Source organism: Pan troglodytes, chromosome 18 (assembly GCF_028858775.2).
Source record: "Pan troglodytes isolate AG18354 chromosome 18, NHGRI_mPanTro3-v2.0_pri, whole genome shotgun sequence".
Taxonomy (NCBI): domain Eukaryota; kingdom Metazoa; phylum Chordata; class Mammalia; order Primates; family Hominidae; genus Pan; species Pan troglodytes.
Window position 1 is genome coordinate 13,368,226 of NC_072416.2, and position 19,042 is coordinate 13,387,267.

At 44.6% G+C, this 19,042-nt stretch overlaps 1 long non-coding RNA gene and 1 pseudogene across 1 annotated transcript in view; one reads left to right on the forward strand and one right to left on the reverse strand.

The window, feature by feature from the left end:
• LOC107968788 (uncharacterized) overlaps positions 1-13,200 on the forward strand; it is a 41,800-nt gene extending 28,600 nt beyond the window's left edge. The window contains exon 3 of the long non-coding RNA XR_008539736.2: positions 12,968-13,200. This is a non-coding gene — a long non-coding RNA (uncharacterized LOC107968788). The remainder of the gene's footprint in view (positions 1-12,967) is intronic.
• Positions 1,303-2,165, reverse strand: LOC129137276 (ATP synthase subunit a-like; annotated as a pseudogene).
• Positions 13,201-19,042: the final 5,842 nt, after the last annotated feature.

Consider the following 19,042-nt stretch of genomic DNA (forward strand, 5'->3'; position numbering starts at 1 on the left):
GCAAGGCCCACAGCAGCTTCGCAAGCAGCAAATACTAGGAGGATAATGGGCATTATGGATGCTAGAATAAAATGTATATTTAAAGTTACAAGAGTACTTATGATAAATATTGATAATATTATGCCTTCTAAGCATAATAACAATGATATTAAGTGGGATCAATAGATTAATATTCCCAGCAGTGCTATGGTATATGCTAACATGTTAATATAAATAAAGGGCATTTAGTAAATATGGTCTATCATAATCTAATGAGTCAAAATCATTTATTTTAACTTAAACTATTTATCAATTCAACTCAATCTAATCCTTTTTGGGTTCATTCATAAATTAAGCCTAGGATTAAAATGTTAACTAATATAAGGGCTGTACTAATTATTAGTGTTAGGTTGTTTGTTTGAAGGGCTCAATGGCAGGGCTAGTAGTAGAGCAATGTCTAAGTCGAACAGGAGAAATGTGATGGCTACTAGGAAGAATTTTATGGAGAAGGGGAGGCGGGAAGAGGTTAGTGGATCAAATCCACATTCATAAGGGCTGGATTTTTCTACATAAATATTAAGTTGTGAGAGTCAAAATGTAACTATTATTAGTAATAGGGCCAGTAAAGTGTTGGTTGCTAGGGCTAGTGTTAGGTTATTTACTCTTTTTCAGATCTTATCGAAACTAATTGATTGAAAGTCAATGCTTATACTAAAAGAGTAGGGCCCTCATCAGTAGATAGAGACATATAAGAATAATCAGACTACATCTACGAAGTATCAATATCAGGCGGCGGCTTTAAAGCCAAAGTGGTGGTTGGATGTAAAGTGATATTTTAATTGGCGGAGGAGGTAGATAGTGAGAAATGTTGATCCAATAATAACATGAAGTCCGTGGAAGCCTGTGGCTATAAAGAATGTTGAGTCATAAATTCCATCCGAGATAGTAAAAGGGGTCTTGAAATATTCTGAGATTTGTAGAAGAGTGAAGCAGATACCTAAGGTAATCATGATGGATAATGCTTGAATTATTTGCCTTCGACTACCTTCTATCAGTCTGTGCTGAACTCAAGTAATTGAAACTTCTGATGCAAGTAACACAGACGTATTGAGGAGAGGTACTTCTAAAGGGTTATGGGAAAGAATGCCTGTTGGAGGTCAATGTCCCCCTAATTCTGGAGTTGGCGCTAAGCTCTAGAGTGGTAGAATGCCCAGAAGAAACCGGTAAAGAAAAACACCTCTGAGATAATAAACAGAAGCATTTCATATCAGAGACCTTTTTGGACAATTGTCATATGGTGGCCTTGAAATGTACTTTCTCGGACAATATCACATCATCATTGATATATAGTTAGTGTGTTGGTTACTAGGCTTAGGGTTAAAAGAATTATAGAATTAAAGTGAAATTGTATGGCCAGGCCAGATGTTATTAGGAGAGCCGAGAGAGCTCCTGTTAGCGGTCAGGGGCTGGGATTAACTATATTGTAGGCATGTGTTTGGTGGGTCATTACGTGTTATCATATAAATAAAGGCTTACTAATAGTGTGAAGACATAAGCCTGAATAAGAGCTATGGTGAATTCGAGAATACTCAGTAGGATTAAAATAATGAGAGATATTGAAGCTGTGGGGATACTAACAGTTGACAGTACTAGTGTGGCATCTCCTATTAAGTGTATTAGTAGGTGACCAGCTGTGATGTCGGCTGTTAATCGCACAGCCAACGCTTTGGGTTGAATAAATAGGCTAATAGTTTCAATGAAGACTAATACAGCGATAAGTGGCATAGGTGTGCCTTGTGGTAAAAAGCGAGCTGAGGATATTTTGGTTTTAAAGCGAAAGCCTGTGATTACTCTTCCTGCTCATAAGGGGATTGCTATACCTAGATTTATTGATAGCTGTGTAGTTGGTGTAAATGAATGGGGAAGAAGTCTGAGGAGATTGGTTAAAGCAATAAAAAGAATTAGGGATATCAGCATAAGGGATCAGGTTTGTCCTTTAATGTTATGGGTGATTATTATTTGTTTTAGTACAAGTTGAACTAATCATTGTTGGATGGAAATCAATCGATTACTGATTAGGTGATTTGAGGTAGGAAACGGCATGGTGGGAAATAAAATAATTAATCTAGTACGAGTAGACCTAGGATTGTTGGGGTAGTAAAAAAGGTGAATAGATTTTCATTCATTTTAATTCTCAGGGGGGTTTATGCTTTTGCGTTTTGATAGTAATAGAATATCATCTCTATGATATTTATAATACCTCTAGTGTTAACACACAACGGTATTAATAGAATATCATCTCTATGATATTTATAATATCCCTAATGTTGTTAACACACTGTGACATGAAGAATATCATCTATTATATCTGCATGTGTATATATATATATATATATAAAATAAATGGTTAATACCATACAAACCATTTTCCACATAACAAATGCTCTTGGAGACCATACCACTTCGAGTTATAAACATCACTCTCTTCCTTTTTAGTAGTTGTGTAGTACTCTATTGTACAGATATACCATTATTTATTTGACCATTCTCTATGGCTGGGCATTTGAGTTATTCCCTGACTTCTGCTACCACAAGCATTGCTGCAATAAATATCTTTCCACGTGCAACTTTTTTAAGTCAAGTTTATCGAGGTGCAATGTTCACGCAGTGAAATTCTCCTCCTTCAGCACACAGCTCCTGAGTCCTGAATAAGTCATGCAGGCGTGGCCCCACTCACAGCCAAGATCAGAGCATTTCCATCACCCGAGGAAGTCTCCTTGTCCCTTCCCCCTGCCACCAATAGGGCCCTTGATCCCCATAAATGTCACATAAAAGGAATAATATAAGATGCAGTCCTTTGAGTCTAGCACTCTCACTTAGCATAATGTTAAAAGCAATAAATATCCTTCCATATACGCTTCTGGGCATATGTGAGATAACTTCAGAAGAAGCTGCAGGATTGAAGAGCGTGTGTATTTTTTACTTGCTATATATATATTTTTTCAAACAGAATCTCACTCTGTCGCCCAGGCTGGAGTGCAGTGGTGCGATCTCGGCTCACTGCAACCTCCGCCTCCTGGGTTCAAGCAATTCTCCTACCTCAGCTTCCCAAGTAGCTAGGACTACAGGTGCATGCCACTACACCCGGCTAATTTTTGTATTCTTTGTAGAGACGGGGTATCCCCATGTTGCCCAGGCTGGTCTCGAACTCCTAGCCTCAAGTGATCCACCACCCTCAGCCTCCCAAAGTGCTAGGATAACAGGCATGAGCCACCGCGCCCGGCCCCCATTATATATCATCTTGATGATTTCTCGCTCCTGTGGACCTCTTGTTATACACTTTATTACTAAGTACTTTTTACGTGCATATATTCTGTTCTAAGGGTCTCTGCGGGGAGCATACAGGGTTTTCCTTGGGCCCTGGCTCAGATGCCAACAGATCCCATTCAGGCGTGGCAGCTCCTGCCTGTTTGAGTGGGTTGGGATCCTGGTGCTCGGGTGCAGGGGAGCTCAGGAGTGAACACCAAGGCCAGAAAGGGGCTTCCCAAGATTCCCCCAAACTGATGCCAGTTACAGGGGCTGCTATAGAGGGGAAGGCAGAGCTTTAGAAAAGGACAGCAAGAGGCCAAAAAATGTCCCTTGGTGATTTCCAGGGTGGACTGCTCTCTGCAGGCTGGAGGTGTCTGGGACCTTGCTCATCTGGGCACCAGGTCAGCTGCTTGAGTGATTTGGGGAATTGAGTGAGGACAGACCCCATGAAAATCTGCCATCCACTTGGGGCTCTTGCTTGATCTTCCTAAGCAAGGTGGGGCTCCTTGAAGGAAAGAATTAATCTCAAATTTCTGATATTTGACTTTGCATATATAATATATATGGACAAAATATGATCTCTGCTTCAGTGTGTGCATGTGTGTATAACCCGTGTGCATTTTTCCCTGCTGCAAAGAAAGATAAGAATCTATGTCAAGAGTCCAACAGTAAAGCAGAGTACAGCCTGCAAGGTGTAATATTTTTGTTTGGAACATGACATTTTTAGTTCCTCCATGAAATCTTTTACTGATTCCAAACAATGTCTTTAACATTGGCCAGGCGGCCGGGCGCGGTGGCTCACGCCTGTAATCCCAGCACTTTGGGAGGCCGAGGCGGGCAGATCATGAGGTCAGGAGATCAAGACCATCCTGGCTAACACAGTGAAACTCCGTCTCTACTAAAAAAATAGAAAAAATTAGCCGGGTGTAGTGGCTGGCACCTGTAGTCTCCGCTACTCGGGAGGCTGAGGCAGGAGAATGGCGTGAACCCGGGAGGCGGAGCTTGCAGTGAGCCGAGATCGTGCCCCTGCCCTCCATCCTGGGCAACAGAGCAAGACTCCATCTCAAAAAAAAAAAAAAAAAAAAAACATTGGCCAGGCATAGTGGCTCAGACCTGTAATCCCAGCACTTTGGGAGGCTGAGGAGAGGAGGATCGCTTGAGCCCAGGAGTTCCAGACCAGCCTGGGCAACGTGGCGAGACCCCATCTATTAAAAAAAAAAAAAATTAATTAGCCAGGCATGGTGGCGTGTGCCTGTAGTCCCAGATATTTGGGGAGTCTGAGGTGAGAGGATCATTTGAGCCCAGGAGGTTGAGGCTCTGATGAGCCATAATCACACCACTGCACTCCAGCCTGGATGACAGAGCAAGACCCTGTCTCAAAAAAAAAAAAAGAAAGGAAAATTGAACTATATTCTCCTTTTATTTAATTGTTACAAAACCATAAAACTAACCAAAAACATAACTATTACTGAAAATGTTGTACAGTGGAGGAAAGTGTTTTTAAAAAAATGATCTACTCCAATGCAAATACCCTACCTACACCACTGCTTAGAGGCCTCTCGTCCATCACCAAAAGATTGTTTTCAATCTCTCTTAAACTGTATTTATTCATGGGAAACACATTCTCTTTCTGAAATGCCAGATGGCCGGCAGAATCCTACCCTGTGTGGGCAGTGGAGAAGGAGGGTCAGGGAGATGGGAGAGGCAGAGACCTCACTGTCCCTAGGAGCAGGATTCCTGATCCTGCTCCCCCACCTGGGCCTCCCACACTTTGGACGCTCCAGGTCAAGGTTGCCGGGCCATTTTCCTGCCATCTCTGCCTGGAACCTGCCCAGATTGTTTTGAGACAGCTGCTTGAGCTCCACGGGCTGGAAAGAAACCGCGCTGCATCTGTGAACCTGATGTGAAACCCATCTGCCTGCCGAAAGAACGCATTGGAGACCGTCTTAGGTGACAGCTGGCACAGCGCTGTCTGACAGAAGTTTCTGTAGCAATGGAAATGTACTGTTCTGCGCTAACCACATGTGGCTACTGAGCACTTGAAATGTGGTTAGCCAACTCTTAATTGAAATTTAAATCGCCACATGTGGCCAGTGGCTATCATATTGGACAGCACGGGGCTAGAAAATCTATGTGTGCTAATGTGGAGTAACCGTGCAGAGGGATACATGAGGTGCAGGGAGAGGCCAGGGTCCAATCTGCTGTCATTTGGCTGAAAACGGGGGTGGAGGGTGGTGTTTGCAGAGGCACACAACCCGCCAGAAGGACCAAGGAAGAGGACAGGAGAGGAGCTGGCAGAGGGCAAGAGGGAGAGTTTCCAGGTGTGCTCTTTTGTACATTTTGTATTTTGAACCATGGTAATGTATTACTGATTCCAAATATTGACCCATTGAAAGGTATTGCTAAATGGCTGCAGGGGAGGAGCAGAATATTGCTGGGTATTATTATAGCATATGGGTATATTATATGCTATATGGGCATATTATAACATTTATTATATGTCTTGGGTCAGGGGATGTGGCTACAGTGTGCAGGCAGATAGCTGTGAAAGAATGGGTGTGTGAATGTGAGTGCACGTGTGTTGAGTGTATAAGAACGGGAGTGAGAATGAGTGTGTGTGCGTGAGTGAATATGACTGTGTGCATATGCAAATGCAAATTGTGTGTGTGCGTAGGTTAGAGGATAGGTGTGTGAGAGGATAGTGTGTGTGTAAATGTGTGAGTGTGGATGCGTGAGTCTGTAAAAGAATCAGTGGGAGAATGTGCAGTGAGTGTGAGAAACAGCAAATGTGAGTGTGTGAATGTGTGTGTGTGGCTGAGTATGGATGTGAGTGGGGGTAGGTGTGACAGTGTAAGAGTACGTGTGTGCAAGTGTATATGTAAGCGTGAGAGTGAACGAGTTCTGTGTGTGACAGTGAGCCTGGAGAGGTGTGAGGCTGTGTGTCAGTGTGGGTGCATGTGTGTGTGCACTGTGTGTGAGATCAGGCATGGGAGTCATCGAAGAAGAAAAACACAGATGAGACACAAACCCCGACCTTGGAGGGCTCAGCCTGATGTGGGAGGCGGAGAGGAAACCCCTAAGTGAGAACCACACAATAGGATGGTGGAAATTTAATTTGCTGGCATTTGACTCAGGGGGGCTGGCTGTGCTTGGGGAAATGTTTCCCAAGGGTTTGGCATAGAAGGTGGTAGCAGCAGCAATGGCATCTGTTGGGTTTGGAGCCCCTGTCATGGCAGAGCCTCCTGAGTTGAGAACTTCATGTTGTCATCTCCCGGCCACGTCCCCACCCAGCCCCAACTCAGGGCCTGCTCACAGCGGGCACCTAGCACCCTCCAACCCACCCAGGAGCAGCTACACAGCCTCACTCATCCCTGTTCACCCAGCCCCAGATCCCTGCAAGCACGGGAGGCAACGTGATATTCTGAGGAGGAGGAGGAGGGGAAGAAAGGGAGAATCCCTCAGATCAAATGAGTCATCAGTGCCACTCCAGCCAACAGGCGTTCCACTGGCGCACCCTATGGCAGGCAGGAATCTTGTCTAACCTTTGCCTTCCTTGAAGCCAAAATTTGTGACTGGAGGTGGCTCTAAGCAGTGCTTAGGAAACAGGGAAATGGGGACACACACACACACACACACACGAGACAGAGAAAACCCAAAAAGAACCTGCTCTGCTTACAATTCAGCATCCATCTCAATTTTTATCATTCAACTTTTTTTTTTTTTTTTTTTTTTAGACAGTCTCGTTCTGTCACCCAGGCTGGAGTGCAGTGGTGCAATCTCGGCTCACTGCAACCTCTGCCTCCCGGGTTCAAGCGATTCTCCTGCCTCGGCTTCCCCAGTAGCTGGGACTACAGGTGCCCACGACCACGCCCGGCTATCATTTTGTACCCTTCAAAACCTAAAATGTATTTTATAGCAAAGCATTTTGTTTTTCATTTTCAGTTTCAGAAGAAATCTTTCTGGTGTTTAGAGAACTGGCCCTGGTTGGCATCCAGTGATCCAATAATCTTTCAGGAAATCTACCTGCAGACACACGCACATGTGCTAAAAACACACGCAGAACTATGTTCATTACTGCACTGACCGCAAGCAGCGAAAAAAGTAGAACTGACCAAATATCCCCAAGTAAGGGCAGCTAAATAAAATATAGAACACCCATTCTATAGAAAGTTCAGCAACACAGAAAGAGTAAGGCAGACCAGTATTGGCTGATAAGGAAAGCGTTCATATTAAGTGGCCGGGCACAGTGGCTCACGCCTGTAATCCAGCACTTTGGAAGGCCGACGTGGGTGGATCACTTGAGGCCAGGAGATCGAGACCATCCTGGCTAACACAGTGAAACCCCCGTCTCTACTAAAAAATAGAAAAAATTAGCCTGGCGTGGTGGCTGGCACCTGTAGTCCCCGCTACTCGGGAGGCTGAGGCAGGAGAATGGAGTGAACCTGGGAGGCGGAGCTTGCAGTGGGCCGAGATCGTGCCACTGCACTCCATCCTGGGCGACAAAGCCAGCCTCCATCTCAAAACAAAAAACAAAAAAAACAAGAAAACAAAAAAAAACAGTAAGTCAGACCGGTATTGGCTGATAAGGAAAGATTTTGTATTAGGTGGCTGGGCACAGTGGCTCACGCACTTTGGGAGGCTGAGGTGGAAGGATCACTTGAGGCCAAAATGAGACAATATAGTGAGACTCTACCTCTACAAAAAATAAAAAATTTAGCCAGGCATGGTGGCTCACACCTATAGTCCTAACTACTTGGGAGACTGAGGTAGGAGGATCACTTGGGCCCAGAAAGTGGAGGCTGCAAAGGAAGTGGAGGCTACAGTGAGCCATGATCATACCACTGCACTCCAGCCCAGGTGACAAACCAAGACTTTGTCTCAAAAAAAAATAATAAAAGGGTATATTAAGTGAAGAAACCAAGGTATAAAACAGCAAATATAGTGTGATACCACTTAAGCAGATACATATGGAATTGTACACACAAACACTTCTGGGAGGATACACAGGAAACAGTGCCAAAGTGAGAAATCTTTGGGGGCCGGGCAGGTGTGGAGTAGGGGAATGGGGTACAGAAGAAGACTTTTACTTTTCAGTCAAGCCCTTCCATACCATTATTTATATATTTATTCCTCAAAAACATAAAAGCAAACATATATATAACATATATATGTGTTTAAATATATACATATATATAACATATATATGTATTTAAATATAAATATACATACATATAACATATATATGTATTTAAATATAAATATACATATATATGTGTATCAATAAAAATCTAATAGATTTCACCTTCTAGACAAGATTGAGTAAACAAGGATTGATCTTACCCTCCTACCTGAAATGACTCCAAAAACACTCAAAATCCATAAAGCAATGGTGTTCCAGACACCGGCCATCAGGTCTTGAAGGATGGCGATCCCCGTGCTGTGGGAAAGAGATGAAGTGTGTCCTATAATTGCCCAGCTGACTGCCTGGGGAAAGTTTCCAGGCGTTGGCACACGAACAGTCCGCCAAAGGGAGTCCATTGACCTTCAAGAGACGGAGCTGGGAAGGAGGAGTGCCGATGTGGCTAGGGTGTGAAGGATGGAGCAGAGGCAGCAGAGGGCCATGCAGAGAATGCCCTGAGACGGGCAGAGGGCTCCCCTAAGTCTTCAGTTGAGCAGGTGCATGCAAGCAAACAACCCCAGGCTGGGGAAAGAACCACCCCGGCCTTAAAGGGAACAATTCCCAGAGCTCATGCAAGGCTGAGTAGTTCCTGATCCCAACAACTGCAATAGAAAATGTCATAATTCATGTAGCATCAAGTCAGATCCCAGAAGGGTTTTACCTCAGTATTAAGGCAAAATGAGCTCTGGACTTATACGACTCTGGTCCCATCTAACAAAACTTTTTTTTTTTAATTTTTCCTTTGAGACAGGGACTCACTCTGTTGCCCAGGCTGCAGTGCAGTGTCTTGATCTCGGCTCACTGCAACCTCCACCTCCTGGGTTCAAGCAATTCTCCCAAGTCAACCTCCCAAGTAGCTGCGATTACAGGCATGTGCCACCACACCTGGCTGATTTTTGTATTTATAGTAGAGACAGGGTTTTCACCATGTTGTCCAGGTTGGTCTCAAACTCCTGGCCTCAAGTGATCCACCCACCTCAGCCTCCCAAAGTGCTGGGATTACAGGTGTGAGCCACGGATTACAGATGTGAGCCACCGCACCCGGCCCCATCTAGCAAAGCTTAAAAGGAAGTCTCAAAATGATAAAAATGTTTCCAAGTAAATTATCTGTGTCCTGGAAAAAAAAAGATCAAGAATATTTGTAAAAGCACAAACATTTTTAGCACTCTGGCATGCAATTTAAAAAAAAAAAAAGGCAGTATCCAAGCAAAGAGACAAGAAAATATGACCCAAAATGAGGGGAGGAAATCAATCAATTGAAACCAAACCAGAAATAACACAGATAATGGAATTAGTAGATTAGGATATCTTAGGTTATTATAACTGTATTCTATGTGTTCAAGAAACTAGAAAAAAGATTCAGCACATGCAGTCTTAAAAATGAATGATACTTAAAAACAAACAAACAAACAACAACAACAAAAAAACCTAAGCTGAACTTCTAGAGATGAAAACTATAATGTCTGAGACGCAAAATATTGATCCCATCTTGATGCAAGATGGGATTAAGAACATGTCTTAGCTCAGGCTGCCATAACAAAATAATAGTCTGGGGGGCTTAAACAACAGACACTTACTTTCTCACAGTTCTGGAGGCTGGAAGTCCAAGACCAGGCGCCAGCATGCTTGCGTTCTGGTGAGGACTATCTTCCTGGCTTGCAGACTGGCTTCTTGCTCTGCCCTCACATGGCCTTTTCTTGGTGTGTGCCTATGGAGAGAGAGAAGGCACAAGCTCTCTGGTGTCTGTTCTTATAAAGACACAAAGTTCACTATGAAGACCCCATCCTCATGACCTCATCTAGCTTTAATTACCTCCCAAAGTCCCCATTCCAAATATCATCACATTGGTATTTGGTTTGGGCTTCAACATATGAATCTGGGGGAGGGGGACACAAGCATTCCATTCATAACAATGCAAATTAGACCCTGTAGAAGAAAATATTAGTGAAGTTGAAGACATGGCAATAGAAAGTATCCAAAATAAAACAAAGAGAAAAAAAAAAGACTGGGGATAAAACTACTAACTGTTGCTGAGAGAAATTTTAAAATAGATAAAATAAAATAGAAATTTAAATAGAAAGATATGTCATACGTGTGGACCAGAAGGCTTCATATTGTTATGATGTCAATTCTTCCTAAATTGATGGACAGACTTAACACAATCCCATTCAAAATCCTAGTAGGCTTTTTTGGTACAAATTAATAAACTAATTGTAATATTTGTATGAAAATGCAAAGACCTAGAATAGCCGAAAACAACTTTGGAAAGAAAAAGTTGGAGGATTTAGGCTCTCTGACTTCAAGCCTTATATATTTTTATTTTTATTTATTTATTTATTTTTGAGACAGAGTCTTACTCTGTTGCCCAGGCTGTAGTGCAGTGGTATGATCACGGTCAAGTCTTATTATAAAACTACCATATGGTATTGGCATAAAGATAGACAAATAGATCAATGGACAGAATAAAGACTCCAGGCCAGGCGAAGGGGCTCACACTTGTAATCCCAGAACTTCAGGAGGCTGAAGCAGGCTGACTGCTTGAGTCTAAAAGTTCAAGACCAGCCTGGGCAACATAGTGAGACTTTGGCTCAATATATATATGTGTGTGTATATATATGTGTGTATATACATATGTGTATATATGTATGTGTATATATGTGTATATATGTATGTGTATATATATGTGTATATGTGTGTATAGATAGATAGACAGAGAGAGAGAGTCCAGAAATGGTCCATTGATTTTTCAATGAAGGTACAAAGTTAATTTTGTGGAGAAAGGCTAGCCTTTTCAACCAATGATGTTGGAACAATTGGATATCCAAACAGAAAAAAATGAATTTCAACCCATATTTCACACTACATACCAAAATTACCTACAAAAATTTACTCCAAATGGATCAGAGACCTCAATGTAAAGTCTAAAACTATAATATGTCTAGAAGGAAAAACAGGAGAAAATCTTTGTGGCATTGCATTCGGTTAACTCTTTCTTAGATATAATATCAAAAATACAATACATAAAAAAAAGAACAAATAAAACCTCATCAAAATTAAGAATGGCTCTTCAAAAGACACTTTTAAGAGAATAAAAGGACAAGCTACAGTCTAGAAAAAACATTTGCCAAACACATTATTGATAAAGGACTTCCAGCTGGGCACAGTGGCTCACGTCTGTAACCCCAGCACTTTGGGAGGCCGAGGCAGGCAGATCACCTGAGGTCAGGAGTTCGAGACTAGCCTGGCCAACACAGCGAAACCCCATCTCTACTAAAAATACAAACACTAGCCAGGCGTGGTGGCATGCATTTGTGGTCCCAGCTGCTTGGAAGGGCGAGGCAGTCGAGTTGCTTGAACCCAGGAGGCGGAGATTGCAGTGAGCCGAGATCATGCCATTGCACTCCAGCCTGGGCAACAGAGTGAGACTCTGTCTCAAAAAAAAAAAAAAAAAAAAAAGACTTCCATCCAGAATATATACATAATATCAAAATTCAATAATAAAACAAATTACCAAATTTTATAAAGTGGGCTTGAAGATTTGAATGAACACTCTCAACAAAAAATAAGTAATGTCAAGTGAGCACATGAAAAGATGTTCAGGCCGGGCCTGGTGGCTCACACCTGTAACCCAGCACTTTGGGAGGCCGAGGTGGGCAGATCACTTGAGGTCAGGAGTTTGAGACCAGCCTTGCCAACACAGTGAAACCCCATCTCTACTAAAAAACAAAAATTAGCCCGGTGTGGTGGCACATGCCTGTAATCCCAGCTACTCGGGAGGCTGACACAGGAGAATCGCTTGAACCTGGGAGGCAGAGTTTGCAGTGAGCAGAGATTGGGCCACTGCACTCCACCCTGGGACAGAGTGAGACTCTGTCTCAAAATAAATAAATAAATAAATAAATAAATAAATAAATAGGAAAAGATGTTTGCCACAGTCATTAAAATAATGCAGATTAAAACTACAATAATACAGCAGTATGCATCTATTGAAATATTTAAAATCCAAGGTTGTCTGTACCCTATGCATCTGTTGAAATATTTAAAATCCAAGGTTGTGTGTACCCACTGCTGGCAAGAATATGGAGCAGTTAAAAGTCTCATATCCTGCAGGTGAATATGCATAATCACTATGGAAAACAGTTTCGTAGTTTCTTTTTTTTTTTTTTTTTTTTTTTTTTTGAGACAGAGTCTCGCTCCATTGCCCAGGCTGGAGTGCAGTGGTGCGATCTCGGCTCACTGCAAGCTCAGCCTCCTGGGTTCAAGCGATTCTCCCACCTCAGCCTCCTGAGTAGCTGGGACTACAGGCCACCATGCCCGGCTAATTTTTTGTATTTTTAGTAGATATGGGGGTTTCACTGAGTCAGCCAGGATGGTCTCGCTCTCCTGACCTCGTGATCCACCCGCCTTGGCCTCCAAAGTGCTGGGATTACAAGCACGAGCCACCGTGCCGGCCTCGCAGTTGCTTAAAAGTTAAATGCACATCTACCATTCCACTCCTAGGTATTTAAGCAAGAGAAATGAAGATACACGTCACTATGAAGACCTGCACAAAAATGCTCACGGCAGCTTTATTTGTAACACCCCAAAACTGGAAACAGCCAAATGTCCATTAACAGATAAACAAACTAGTATAATCATACAATGGAATACCACATAGCAACCAGAGGAAACGAGCTTCATACACGCAACAATGTGGATGAAACGAAAATAAATATGCTGAGTGAAAGAAGCTGAATTAAAAAGCGTGCATGCTGTATGATTACATTTATATAAAATTCTAGAAAATCCAAACTAATCTACAGTGAAAGAAAACAGGTCAATGATTGCTAAAGAACAAGAACGGACCACAAGGAAACCTTTGGGTACATACATATGTCAAAACTTGGCAATTGTATACTTACAATATGTGCAGTTTGTTGTATATCAGGTATACCTCAACAAAGCAGCTTAAGAAATAAACCGGCCGGGAGTGGTGGCTCACGGCTGTAATCCCAGCACTTTGGGAGGCCAAGGCGGGTGGATCACCTCATGTCAGGAATTCGAGACCAGCCTGGCCAACACGGTGAAACTCCGTCTCTACTAAAAATACAAAAATTAGCCGGGCGTGGTGCCAGGCACCTGTAATCCCAGCTACTCAGGAGGCTGAGGAAGGAGAATCGCTTGAACCTGGGAGGCGGAGGTTGCAGCGAGCCGCGATTGTGCCACTGCACTCCAGCCTGGGAGACAGAGCGAGACTCTGTCTCATTAAAAAAAGAAATAAACTGATAATTACTAACACCTATATAGGGCTTGAATGTGCCAGACACTCTAAAAAACTGTTTTACTCATTAACTTGTTTAATCTTCCCAACAATAATTCCTTGAATATTATTGTTGACATTTTTCAGAGACGGAAACTGAGACAGGGAGCCTGAATGCAAACACCTGGCATTCAAGGATCCACGTCCTTTCCAGTTTCTCTCTATATAATGCATCTGAGCCTTGTTTTTCGACTCAATTATGTGTTGAGCACCTGGTGTGTATATAGCCCCTTGTTATATCTGCCGGATCCCAGGGAAGAAGTAGAAAATTTTCTACACCTAAACTTAATTTTGTTTCCATTGCCTGAGTACCTTGATCATAGATGGGGGGAGCACTCCACCTGCTGGTATAACTAAGGAACCGCAGGCACTTCCTGTGTTTTCTAAGGGTGTTCGCTGACCCTGTTTGAATATTTAAAGTGCCCCTGTCTGGCTGAAATTTTTAGCCGCTCTAACCAGGTTTTAGTCTTCTTTCATCCACTAATCTTTTTTTTTTTTTTTGGTAAGGCAGATTCTCGCTGTGTTGCCCAGGCTGGAGGGCAGTGGTGAGATCGCCTGCCAGGCTCAAGCGATTTTCCTGCCTTGCAGCCTTCCGAGTAGCTGGAACTACAGGCGCACACCACCACATCCGGCTAATTTTTATATTTTTAGTAGATACAGGGTTTCACCATGTTTGCCAGGCCGGTCTCAAACTCATGACCTCAGGTGATCCACCCACCTCCGCCTCCCAAAGCGCTGAGATTACAGGCATGAGGCACCACGCCTGGCCAGTTTCCCCCATTTTTAACATCTTGCATTAGTGTGGTACATTTGTCACAGTTGATGAACCAATATTGACACATTATTATTAAATAAAGCCCATGGTTTATATTAGGACTCACTCTTGGTGTCGTACGTTCTATGGGATTTGACGAATGCATAATGACATGCATCCACCATTACACAGTCACACAGAGCAGCTTCCCTGCCCTAAAAGTTCCCTGGGCTCCCGTTTACCCCTTATCCCCTCCCACCCGCTGAACTCCTAGCAACCCTGATCTTCGGACTCTATAGTTTTACTAATTTATTTTTAAAATTATTTTGAAGTCTATTTAAATCCTTGGCACTTACTTAGCTTTGTAAATTTAACTTTCATTTTTAGTCATTATTCACCATCTTCAGTCAGAGGAACTGAAATTAAAAAATTTAAATTTAAATTTAAAATCTAGTCTTTCAAAATCACAGAACTAAGTAAGTGTAAAGGAAAATTACACAAAATTTCAAATGGTAATTTTTGTTAAGTTTATGGCATTCATACTTCGGAAGTTGTTAGAATGGAAAACCGTGCTCAGACTTCTGGAACGCAGTGTGTTCAGTTCCGCAGGCCAGGAATGGCCTCCATGGGGAGATGCTGCTGAGACTTGGCCTGTCACAGAGGACTGGGCCACAGCCAGATAGGCGAGAGACAGGCAATGGCCTTTCCTGGCAGAAGGGCCTGTGTGAGTGACAGCAATGAACTAGGGTGCCAGGCAAAGGCCAGCTGTTTAGTGAATAGACTCGATATTCTCAGTGACACTCAGGCTGGAAGGGTCAAAATGAGTCATGGAGGCTACCGAACACCATGTGAAAACTGGGCCTTATCCTGTGGGCCATAGGGAGCCACTGACGGTTTATGAGCAGCAGAGTGACTTGGTCAGATTTGCATGGGGAAAGAATGTTAAGACTGAGAAACAATTCAGGGCACTGTGGGAAACATCACTGTGATCCTGGATATCTGGTTTTCCTCCACTTCCAGTCATATAAAACTGTACTTCCTATACTTTTTTAGGCATGACCATGTGACTTCTTTTTTTTTTTTTTTTTTTTTTTTTGAGACAGAGTTTTGCTCTTGTTGCCCAGGCTGGAGTGCAGTGGTGTGATTTCGGGTCACTGCAACCTCTGCCTCCCAGGTTCAAGCAATTCTCTTGCCTCAGCCTCCCAAGTAGCTGGGATTACAGGCATGCGCCTCTGTGCCTGGCTAATTTTTGGTATTTTTAGTAGAGACGGAGTTTCACACTATTAGTCATGCTGGTCTTGAACCCCTGACCTCTGGTGATCCAACCGCCTCAGCCTCCCAAAGTGCTGGGTTACAGGCATGAGTCATCATGCCCAACCTTTTTTTTTTTTCTGAGACAGAGTCTCATTCTGTCACTCAGGCTGGAGTGCAGTGGCACAATCTTGGCTCACTGCAACCTCTGCCTCCCGGGTTCATGCAATTCTCCTGCCTCAGCCTCCTGAGTAGCTGGGATTATAGGCGCACACCACCACACCCAGCTGATTTTTTGTGTATTTTTAGTAGAGACAGGGTTTCGCTATGTTGGCCAGACTGGTCTTGAACACCTGACCTGGTGATCCACCCGCCTCGGCCTCCCAAAGTGCTGGGATTACAGGCGTGAGCCATCGCACCTGGCCTTTTTTTTTTTTTTTTTTTTTTTAGACAAGGTGTCACTCTGCTGCCCAGGCTGGAGGGCAGTAGTGTGATAACAGCTCGTTGCAGCCTCCAACTCCAGCAATCCTCCTGCCTTGGCCTCCCAAGTAGCTGGGACTACAGGCATGCACCACCTTGCCCAGTTAATTTTTAAATTTTTTGTAGAGACAGGGTCTCACTATGCTGTTCTCCAACTCCTGGCCTCAAGCAATCCTCCTGCCTTGGCCTCCTAAAATGCTGGGATTACAGGTGTGAGCCACTGCACCTGACGTGTGTGACTAATTGTAGCCAATGAAAAGTGGGCAGATAGGTGTCATTTCTATTGGAAGCATTTCAGAATCAGGGTACAATTCCCCTGGCTTGTGTCCTCTGTGTTCAAAAGGGGCCACAGGAGACGGTGGAGCTTCAGTCTGTGTCCCTGAGGAACCACAGGGAGCAGGAACCTCTGTCCATGAAGTTACATATGGAGCAAGTGCCAAAATAAACTTGATTGCCTTGAGCCACTTCAGTTTGGGGATGTCTGTTTTGGCAGCGCAGACTAGCCTATCCTGGCTGAAACAGACACTGTTGCAGGACCAGGAGGAGGAGGGGGCCTGAGCTGAGGCAGGAGGGATGCTGGAAGGCATGGAGTGTCAGTTGTCTATAGCTACCCCAAACTCAGCAGTGTCAAACCATCAGCATTTAGCTAGTTCATCAGCCTGTGCATTGGCCAGGTGGTTCTTCAGGACTCACGCATCTATGGCCAGTTGTGGGTCTGGATGGGTGGATCTGTGGGTCTGGATGGGTGGGTCTGTGTGTCTGGATGTGTGGATCGGTGGGTCTGGATGGGTGGATCTGTGTGTCCGGATGTGTGGATCGGTGGGTCTGGATGGGTGGATCGGTGGGTCTGGATGGGTGGATCGGTGGGTCTGGATGGGTGGATCTGTGGGTCTGGGTGGGTGGATCTGTGGGTCTGGGTGGGTGGATCTGTGGGTCTGGATGGGTGGATCTGTGTGTCTGGATGGGTGGATCTGTGGGTCTGGGTGGGTGGATCGGTGGGTCTGGATGGGTGGATCGGTGGGTCTGGATGGGTGGATCTGTGGGTCTGGATGGGTGGATCTGTGGGTCTGGATGGGTGGATCTGTGGGTCTGGGTGGGTGGATCTGCAGCTCTTGGCTGGACTCTTCTCATGTGTCTCGGGCCGCTGGTTTAGGAGGCCTTCACTGAGAGCACAGGGGTGGCTCAGCTCAGTTCCAGGTGTTTCACCTCCCATGGGCGAGCCCAGACCTTCTCCTAGCCTGTGTACCTTTAAGTGGCAGGGGAGCTGGAGAGGGATTAAAACAGGCAAAAGCCCCATTACAAGCTTTTGCTTGAATCACATTTGCTAAAATAAGTCACATGCCTGAGCACAGAGTCAAGGGGTAGGATGGAACCCCCTCCCCGCACGTGGGAGGGCACTGCAAAGTTCAGCAGCCAAGGGCACAGATCCAGACGGGGAGAGAAGTGGGGTCATGTGTGCTACCAGCCTACCACCTAGGGGTGCAGCTGCTGACCTGATGTCTGATTGGATGCAGGGGGTGCTGTGGGCGTCTCTATGGACAACATTGACCCCCATCCCTGTATAGGTACGCCACCCCACTCATCAACAGGAGGAGTCTGTGTCTGTGACACTTTGACCGAGAGAACATGGTGAAAGTGACTGCCACTTCCCAGCTTTGTCATTCCCAGCTGCCATTTAAATGGACACAGGCTAGACCACTGAAAAATGAGAGAGGGAGGCCACGAGGGGGGAATCAAGGCCAGTGTGAGAGTGAAGCCATTTGAGACCTTCCAGCCAACTCCCAGCTGAATGAAGCCACATTAAGGGAGCCCAGGTGAAACCAGAAGAGTCACAGGAAGCAATAAACCACAGTGGGTTTAAACCACTACATATTGGGGTGACTTGTCACACAGCACTTGATCACTGATGGAGATGGAGAAAACTAAACAAGGCTGATACTCAGATTTACAGCTTGAGTTCTTAGCCCAGGGGTCATGCCCTGTCCAGGTATAACAAATCCAGAGGCAGGAACCGCCTTGAGAAGAAGTTGTAGACGTTTATTTGTTACGCTTGTGGGATGTCCATGCAATAAAATCCAATAGGCACAAGGTAGGATGCACAGATCCGAACTCACGGAGCAAGAGGTGTGGGAGCTGGAGACAGAAGATGGATAGCGTCAGGGCTGTCAGTTGCTTGCCCAGGAGGAAGTGGGAAGTGGGACTGGAAGTGGCCCAAGAACAGAGTCTTGGGGAGCACTCACCTTAAGAAGCGGCCCTGGCCAGGCGCGGTGGCTCACACCTATAATCCTAGCACTTTGGTAGGCCGAGGCGGGTGGATCACCTGAGGTCAGGAGTTCGAGACCAGCCAGGCCTACATGGTAAAACCCCGTCTCTACCAAAAATACAAAAAATTAGCCAGGCGTGGTGGTGGGCACCTGTAGTCCCAGCTACTCAGGAGGCTGACACAGGAGAATTGCTTGAACCCGGGAGGTGGAGGTTGCAGTAAGCCAAGATCACACCACTGCACTCCAGCATGAGCAACAGAGTGAGATTCCATCCCAAAAAAATAAAAATAAAAAGGAGAATAACTTGCATCCTGCCCTCTAATATGCAGTATAGTGATTAATAGCAAAGGCCCTGTATCAGACTTTGTTAAAAACCCAGTTCTGCTCTTTCTGCCTCTCAGACTGTGGACAAGTAAATCTTTGCAGCCATCTTATCACCTGTAAAACGGAAATGACAACAGTCCCTACCTGATAGGTGACTTCCTCTCTGCTCTCCAGGCCTTTGCTGATGCCCCATCACTCTGGTC